This window comes from Sturnira hondurensis, unplaced genomic scaffold, assembly GCF_014824575.4.
Source record: "Sturnira hondurensis isolate 20B ecotype Veracruz unplaced genomic scaffold, ASM1482457v3 Scaffold0018728, whole genome shotgun sequence".
NCBI lineage: Eukaryota > Metazoa > Chordata > Mammalia > Chiroptera > Phyllostomidae > Sturnira > Sturnira hondurensis.
In genome coordinates, this window is record NW_028091359.1 from 8,798,405 (window position 1) to 8,808,398 (window position 9,994).

Sequence of the window (9,994 nt, forward strand, 5' to 3'; positions counted from 1 at the left end):
TAAATAGTTTTTCATCTAGTGCTTCTTGCCAAAAGAATACTTTGTTTAAACTCACAGAATTAGAATCATGTCAGTGCTAGCGAATATCTGAATGTGTGCACGGTAGCATTTGGGCTTTTTGGTAGGAAGTCTCAGTGCATTTAGCAAGTAGTTTTATGGAATGGCCAAACCATTGATTCCATGAAGACTGAGGTAAATTCCCATGTAAAGAGGAAACTGAGTCTATTTGTGTTATATTTATGTTTAGAGATATGAACCATAAATACTGCCCGACAAAGCAGAAATCACATTTCCCCATGTTGCCGAACACCAGGAAATGCTGAAACACCTAGTAGATATGGTATTATTTTGGGCATTTGTGATTTTCTTTCCTGATGTGTGTGGTGACTCTGCCAACATCCTCATATAGTAAAGTCTAGAATATACTTTGAGGCAGTAATTATTTTTAATGACAGGCTTGATTAGATGTAGAACTGTGAAGTTCAGTCTGAATGCTTTAGTCCACACTTTATATACCGTATTTGTAAACCATTGATGGAGTCATTATGTCTGTATCCTGAAAACCAAATCATTTTGGAAGACCACTCTATGAAGGGGCAGGTGAAATTGAGTGAACAAAATGGAGAGGGTGCTCATAGTTTTTCCTATGCTCATTCTCTCCCGATCTCTAACAAGGTAATTGAAATGGAAAATTCTTTCACCTGTTACATTTTCTGACTTTGTGATTATGATTTTTGAATGAGATGTGCCTAATTCTCTTACATTCTGTTCTTAAATCTGAATGTCTCCTTGTTTAGTTCGTAAGAAATGTCACACAAGTGTCTTCGTTGACCTTAAAATTTATAGTACACAGAGTTGCCTTATAAATCAAAGAACACCACCAATTTGGACCTTGACTTGATACAGGGCAAAGGCTTTGTCAAATGTTTTCTGAAGGTCCAAAGAATTCAAGGTGTACCTCTGCCACTTAAATGTTATTTTTAACAACCCGAATCGTCGTTGTCTGCCAAATATTGTATTAAGTTCAAATCTTCATTTCAATCTTTTTTTTTTAAGATTTTATTTATTTTCAGAGAGGGGAAGGGAAGGAGAGGGGGAGAAATATCAATGTGTGGTTGCTTCTCACGCACCCCACTGGGGACCTGGCCTGCAACCCAGGCGTGTGCCCTGACTGGGAATTGAACCACTGACCCTTTCGTTCGCAGGCCCGTGCTCATAGCTAGAGAGCAGCTGCAACCCAAGAAAGCAACGTGGGGTGAAAAGGGTCATTTGCTTTGTTCTGCCGTTGGCACATACTGTTTTACAAAGTGCAGAGCCTCTGGTAAATCACTCAAGTGAGGTTGTTCCAGCAAATCTTTGTTCAGTTGGTGGCAGTGGTTGGTTTAAAGGAGAAGGAAGTAAGATGACCTTCATGCCAGAAATGAGTAGAAGTACTGATTCAGATTTGACAGAAATCCAATGCCCTTTAACTTTTTGTTAAAAGGAAGGAGTAAATCAACTGCCGATGTATACCCAAACACTTGTATTTATGCTTTTGATAAAATGTCTTTTCAGCATTAGTACACATACCCAATTATGCCTTCTTTATATGGAGAAAAAAGTCACCAAGTTATGTTGTGAAACTCAAATCACTGTTTGAGAAGCCCTCAAATTGGTGCTTTCATTATATAATGACACATTTAGACAAAACCCCAAAACCAAGCCATTTGAAACAAGATTCTCTCCCCTGCAATTTGTAGCAATGGTATTTCTGTTTATGTAATGAGAAGACTAAATATCAGTGTTAACTCAATTTGTTGTGTGAATCCATGAAATCATGCCTGTAAAGCTCAGCCAAATATTTGTAACAAACTCCCTAATAAATCTAGAGAAAGTCACCGTTACCTCCTAATGTCTTTCACTTTTATTTGAGGAGTCAGGACAGAAATGTTGCAAGTGTCTTCTCAGGCTGGAGATCTGACTTAGGGCTGGGTCCCTTTCTCTCTCCCAGCACATCAGCAGGTTAAACTCCATCAGTCACAGATGATGTGCTCGTGTCAAGCTGCTTGACTAACAATACTGATTTTTTTAATATAGCATACAGGTTGTCTTTTTCTTCAGTAAACATAGGCAGGGAGGGATCTTATGGGAGTGGGTATGTCTTTGTCTCCATGTTCCAAATAAAGGAAATGATATAGTATATACCCGTTATTTTATGGTACAAGGCTAGGGCTTGAGAAGTTTATACTAGAAATTGAATTGTAAGTCTAAACCCAAAAATTCTAAACAAGTTGGACTTCATGGTTTTTCAACAAGTTGATAATAGCCTTAGAAGGCTGATTAGTGATTATTAACATCTTACATACAGTGTTCGTACTGCTAGCAGTCTCATGTCTGTACTTGAATGTATAGTTAGCATGTAAATATGTCCATTCTTGTATCATCCAGGTCTAACCATTGGATTTCAAATGCCGGAGCTTAGATGGACCAAAAAGCGTTAATGGTGGGGAGTAGTTTCTGGGTTGATAGAGATTTTACGGCCTATCCAAACCTGTCCGTGATGAAAATTTCCAGCTGCATTGAAGTATGCTAGGACTCACTATGCGTACATTTTCAGTCAGTGCATGTCGTGATGAAAATGTGCTACTTCCTTGGTATCTGATTTGGGTTTGTATTTAGAAAGGTCGTTATATTTCTTGCCATGGTAAGGGATGCGCTTGTCCTCAAGCATGTCTGTTTGATGGTGCCAGGGAGAAAAAGCAGGGGGTGGGGGCAAGGAGAGCCGATTTTTGGTGAAACGTGATGTAACAATGCAACAAAGTATACACCATTCTTTTTTTTTTTTTTTTTACCTCTTACTTGAAAGCAAAAGCGCAAAATGTTTTCACTGGCTTTCTGACCTAGACCTTGGGGAGAGCTCATTTACCACAAGAAGCCTTATCAAAAAGTATATTTTCTAACAACCTCATAGATACTGTACTTAACAAAACATGCTTTGTATTAGCTCTGTATAAAAGTATTTGTGGTTTAGGATTTTTTTATACGTATATCTTTTTATAACTTTCCAGGAACTAAGCACATTATCTGATATTGTAAATTATTTTCTGTTAGGCTTTACTTCAGGATTGGCAATAAATTATTTCTAAAGGAAGTGGAAAGAACAGTTTGGTTTTATAAGTTGCTAGTTCATTAGGCTTTTTACTTTTGTACATATTTTGCAAAATTTTTGCCTCTTGCTATTATTATATTTGCTTTGTAAAGATTACTGACATTTAATAAACATTTTTAAAACTTCGGCACTATGATGTTATTTAAACTGTTTGCTAAATGTAGCATGTGAAGCAGACGCTTAGTTTAAAATTTGAAAGCAAAAATATCATCTAGTGACTTAGAGCACGGAAGTCTCTAGTTTGGCAGATCTCCCAACAAAACTCTGCCTTAACCTTACCCCATGAACTCTTCCTTACTACAGACGGGGATGCAGACTTCATCCGCGCAAGTGCATAGATTTTGAATATGTTTCGATGTGGAAATGGGGAAAGGGGAAATGCTCTTTTTCTCTGCTCCTCTTAAAATTACTAAAATTGTATTATGGAGGTTCTGGATTCATAGTCTGCCCGCCTGTAGGAGTAGTGCTGTTAATGTCGATTGTGCTTGGTGTTTTAAAAACAGCACTTGCCACTCTTTATGTCCCAAGAAATTTGATTTTATGTGACTTGAAGAAAAATTGCAAAGGTGTCAGAACCCCTCCCCTATTCTCCATTCCATTTGTAGTGGTTTCCCCAATTAACATCTCACATTCATATGGTACTTTGGTTGTAATTCGTGAACCAACACTGATACTCTAATATTAACTCAAGGCCATCCTTTATTCAGATTTGTCTAGTTTTTCCCTAATGTCCCTTTTTGTTCCAGAACTCATCTAGGATAGCATACTTCATTTAGCTGTCCTGTCTGCGAGCTCCTCTTGGCTATTACAGCTTCTCAGAATTTCCTCATTTTGATGACCTTGGCACTTTTGAGGAAGAGGAGTACTGATCAGGTACAGGCATATCTTTGCTGCATTGCACAGATGGAAGGCAAGACCTTCCACCAGCAAGAAGATGACACTCTCTACTGTGGTGGGCTGGAAGGATGACTCTCTGCCGTGGTGGGCTGGACCTGAACCCACAATACCCCTGAGGTGTGCCTGTGTTTTCTAGATTATCCGTCAATTGGGATCTGTTTTGTTTTCCCTTACTCGTGACTAGACTGGGTTATGTGTTTGGGGACCACAGAGGTAGAGTACTGTTCTCGTCACATCCTATCATGCACGCACTCATCTTTTCCCTTTACAACTTCAGCTGAATTAGAAGGTGTTAAACTTTGGCGTGTTTAGGATACCTTTTCTCAACTGGCATTTGCTGAAAGCTGAACATGTACTTTACTTTTTCAAAACAGAATGAAGGGCCTTTTCCCACAATGAGTTGCAAAGCAGCTATGTTAAATGTTCAATAGCAAGGCCTGCACTCCAGACTGGCTGGCTTCTTGTCTTTCTGGCAAATAAAATTTCTTTTCCAAGGCCTTACCATTAACATAAAGTTTCACTGTTGGTCCCAAGAAAAACTGAGATGGATAAGTTTGGACTTTGAAATATCTACAAGTCTACAAATACCTACAAATCTGCAGATTGGAAACAGATTGTTTAAGGCTTGCTTCTAGAGATTTAAGATCCTTTACATAGACTCGAAACTCTTGAGTATTTGAATTCCCAAAACAAACCAAGAAGTCTTATGTTAATGTTGGAACAAAAATACTCCTCATTGTCAAAGGAATCACTAAAACCCAAACTGTTGTCTAGTAAAGTGTTCATTTGGCACAATCACATCATGAACACGGTTGTTCTTTCAGAATTACCTGTTCCACTGCCCCCAAGCAGGTTGTTGGAAGAGAAAAGACGTGAGTCACAAGAATGCAGGAAACTCAAAGAGTTTATCAGTTAAACCGGAGTTTTGTGTTGATGACGGGAAGTTCGGCATGTCCTCCTAGGGCAGTGTTTTAAAATACATACTGTGCATTCCCCTCAAATTAGTGGGGTACCTGGAATAGAGAACAGTTGGAGTGAGGCGTGTCTGTCACAACACCGCAACTATATCGCACAGGCGTCCCCTTTTTTGAGTATGTCCAGGCAAAAGGCTCGAACAAGTGTTCCATACGAACTAAGGGGGGGACATTGCTATAAGCCATAAAAGCGATACAGAATGAGGACTGGCTGCCCAACCTTACAGAATTAATGGGTATCCTCGGTTTAAGACGGGTTTAATGTACAGCATAATCCTTTCTAGCGTGCCCATAACAGCGACTTTCAAATTGCACAACATTTAAGGCACAGGGTATCAACCTCCCTTTCCAGTGAGCACTCCCAAGCAAAGGACCACTTTCCTCCCCTACCTTTTCTCCCTGGCTTCCTGCCTCCGTAAATCCTGCACATCCTGCAAGCCCTCCCGCCCCATGTCTCCGTCTGTACTCACTGCCACGGCCAGGAACAGTTTTCTTCAAGCACCTGTTTCATCTGATTCCCCTCTCCGAACACTTGAAAGGTTCTGCCTTACTTCGAGCAATCCAGAGGCACGTTCTAGCTCCTCTACTTGACTGTGCATTGAGCTTGACAGTGGCACACAGGTGGTGTTCCTAAGCACCCTGAGTGCCTGTCTGACACACCGGGCTGTTCCTGAGAGTAACCAACACAGCCTCTACCTGAGACTCCCAACAGCTGTGATGGGCACCCGAGTGAAAGCGGCTGGGGTCGGGGAACCCTGCCCCCCCAGTGCGGGGCTGACTGTCAGCTAAGCTTGAGGAGCGGGCTGACTAGACTGGTTATCTGAGAAATGAGGTTGAGCTAGGTGACTTCCATGTTCTTGACTACATTCAGATTCTTGAAAGCCTTCTAGAATACTCCAACAAAAATGGTTTGTAACAAAAATGGTTTATAGCATAATATAGAATGGTAGCCAATACTATAAAGGTCCTATGATAAGATCTTTACTTTTCCCTGAGGGAAAAAATTAAAGGGAGGGACTTAGGGGGGAAATTGTAAGTATCCTTGAGGACACTACAGGTAATTCAATCGTTGTTTTTTTTTTAATTCATCTCAGTGGTTTTTATTTTATTTTTTTCCTGCACCCATTCTCATGGGGAATTTCCCTGTATCAGCCCATAAATATTCAAGATCACCTTCATCTCCCGAGGTATGAAAGTTAGGATCTGAGAGCCTCTCCCGTTCACTTGTTTTAGGGTCACTGTTGGGCCTGTGATAAAAGGTACCACCGACTGGGCGGCTTAGAACAGAAATTTGTTTCTCACCCTCTGGAGACTGAACATCGGAGATGAAGGATGTGAGTGCGACAGGCTTCTAATGAGGGGCCCCTTCGGTCTGCAGACTGCCAGCTTCGTGCTGTGTCCTCACTTGGCAGAAGGGGAGCTGGCTGGCCTCTTCGAAGGGAACTATTCCTGGGGGCTGCACCCTCATGACCTGATGACTCCCCAAGGCCCCAGCATATTGGGAGTGAGGCTTCAACATCCAAATGCGGGGGCAGGGGGTGGGGGGGACACAAACATTTGGTCCATAATAGTCACCGAAACATCATTAGAATTGACTTCAGTCCTGCTTGATTGTCTCTTTCTCCAAGAAGAACCTTCTTTTCCCTGGTGCAGGTTTTCTCCGTGTTCTCCATGCGAAACGGAAAGTCCTGAGCTTAGCCGCTCCACCACAACCACCATGAATAACTTGGGTGTTTTGGGTCCGTTTTCCCTACATGTATCCTTAACACGAGCCCCAGTGACAATTGTTTTAAATCGTTGTATATTTCACTTGGTGCCTATTGAGATCTTCCCACTTGAACTTCTCGCCAAATCTGGTGATGTGACCTATTCTTACAGTAGAAAAATGATGACATCTGCTTTCTTTTCAAAGTCCTGCAAATCGGATTACTTCGGAGGCTGACTTTTTCTCCAAGATACTAGTGGATTTGCTTCTGAACTTCTCCAGGGTTCTCAGAAAGCCACTGAGAACCCTGGGGGATCTCAAAGACCTTCCATGTTTTCATGGGAGTTGAACCACACCTCGCTTGTGGCTCCACAGCACTTCAGAAGAGAACAATTTTAAAAAGTGATCTTATGTTTTCTGGGTTGCTAGCGTTGAATGAATAATTCTCAGTTTGGGGAAGATATCTCAAAATTTGATAGTAAATTATTTTACCCATTTAGGAATAACAATAATAAAAATTAGTTTCTTTCTATATTGTAAGATTAAGCTTGATTTTAGTTTTACTCCTATGCGCCTGGACGTTGGGGCCTTTTTTGTTCGTTTCATGTGTCCTGGCAACATAGGTAGGGCTCATGTTCAAGGATAGCCTCATAATGGTTTACAAAACTGTCTGTGAGCAGCGCTCAGAAGGGGCCGTTGGCCACCAAACCTCAGGCCTTTCTATCCACGATGGCTTACTACTTGTCTTCAGCACAGTCCTCAAGTTACCAAGACTTGCAGCAATGTGCACGTAAGGATTTGAGTTTTTCATAGCACATGAAAAGATGGTCAACAGGGGGAGTGGGTAGGGCAGAGGAGAGTAATGGGGGGGGGCGGAAATGGGGACAACTGCAATACAGCAATAATTAAAAAACAGAATAGATTTTGCTCATCTTGATTAACCATCAGGGGCATGCAAATCAAAACCACAGTGAGGTACCACTTCACACCTCACAGGATGTCTACAGCCAAAAAACAAGTGCATAATAATCAGTATTGGTGAGGAAGTGAAGAAATCGGAAACCTCATCCGTGGCTGATGAGATCGTAAAGAGGCACAGCCCCTTTGGGAATGTTTGGCAGTTCCTCAAAGTGTCAAACAGTTGTTACATGATCCAGCAATTTCAGTCCTAGGTATAAACCCCAGAGAACTGGAAACACATTCTACACAAAGGTAGAACAGTAGAAACAACTCAAATGTTGTTAACTTGTGAATGGATAAACAAAATGTGGTTTCTTCGTACAAGGGAATATTATTTAGCGATAAAAAATGACGAAGGCCTGATTTACGCTCTATAAAGCCGCAAAACATTATGCTAAGTGAAAGAAGCCATCCCCAAGGCTTCATCTTTACAAATAGATGATTCCATTTATGTGAAATGTTCTGAGCAGGGAAAGCTGCAGACACGGAACGTAGATGGAGTGGCTGCCTGAGGCGGGTGGTAGGGGAAATGGGAGGGAGGGCTGGTGGGGATGGGCGTTTGGGGAAATGATCAGACCACTTTCAGATTAGGTTGTAGTCATGGGTGCATGACGCCGTGACTGCACTAAAAGCCATCAAACTGCAGCCTTTAAACTGGTTCATTTTTCAGTGTATGAATTATATAAATGATAGTGCTGTTCTTGAAAAAAGAATTTGAGCCTTCACTCACCCCACACAGTTTGCAAAAAGACTGAAAATACACACCAAAATGTTAACCTTTTTTTGGAGTGATGGTAATCACAAGACATTTTGTCGTCTTCACACTTTTCTGTTTTCTAAATTTTTTATGAAGAGCATCTGTTATTTTTACATAAAGAAAACAAGTCAATCAACATTTAAAATCAAAAGAGCAACTCTGCATTCGCCAGCACAGTATACAAGCCTGTCAGTGCTTCTTTCCAAGCCGCTCCTCCAGCCTGGCATCCCAGCCACCCGGTGTGATCGTGTATTTCCCAGCCTGACTTTGGAACAGACCGTGACCTCCCCCTGGAAGGCAGAGCTCCTGTTTGTCCAATGTCTCGCTCACCTCTCGGGGCCCGCAGGCTAACAGGGGTGTCCGACCTGTGGCCCAGGATGGCCATGAATGTGGCCCAACACAAAATTGTAGATTTACTTAAAACATTATGAGATTTGTTTTGTTTTGTTTTGTTAGTGTTTTGGTATTTAATGTGTGGCCCAAAACAATTCTTCTTCAGTGTGGCCCAGAGATGCCAAAAGGTTGGACATCCTTGGACATGACCTCTTGGACAATTGACCTCTTGTGAGATACAGGTAGGTGCTCAGAAGTATTTGTGCAGTGTACCTGAATTTACAAAATGTCAATTATGTCACCTATTTGCAAGAGGCTGGTGATACGAAAATGATCCATTTACGGAACTGAATTTAAAATGCTCACAGTCTAGTGGGGGAGAAGACATAGGTGCATAAATAACTAACCCAAGATACACAGCCATAAATACCACTCAAGAGGACTAGATAAAGTGCTACAGGCCTTCAGAGAAAGGCAAGTACTCCGTCTAGAGTCAGAAACACTTTTGTGGCAAAGAGGGCATTTGGGCTGGGCCTCCAAGAATGAGTTAAATATACCTGGACTTGAAGCTGTACGCCTGATGGATAGAACCGAATAGAAATGAGAAAGCACCTTCATTTGATAGAGCAGCCTTCTGCAAGGCACTAGCAGTAAAGAGGAGAAACAGCTGCCTTGTCACCAGCCCAAGAAGTTCACTGACCAGTGGGGGAAACAAAGGTAATGGAAGGCTATCACAAAGGGTGAATACGACATAGGTTGGGGCAGAGGGTACAGCATGTGCAAAGGCACTGTGGCATAGTGGAGCTTACAAGCAGGGGTAGCAGCAAGGACTCTGCCTGAGAGGGAGTCAGAGACAGACACAGAGATAAAGCAAGTGGCAAAATATTAGTTGCTCGTTGTGCTGTTCTTTCACATTGTGTGTCCGTTTGAAATTTTTTGTAGTTAAGGAAAAACAAAGAGGTCATGGTTTCATGGGGGTAGCGTTGTAAGTGCTAAACAGCTTCAAAGCCTTGGGTGGAGTGGGGTCCACTCGGGGAGTATCCAGGGCTGAGTTGTGCCAAATTCACAACGTGAAGATGCTTTCATCTGAGCCACAGTCCTCGTGTGGCCCCTTGGCCGTAAAGCCGCAGGGGTGGCACCTTCGCACCAGGCTCTGTGCGATCCATTTCTTTAATGGCCTCTTTGCTCAATAACAGAAGAGGCTTAAACTGCCGATTCCA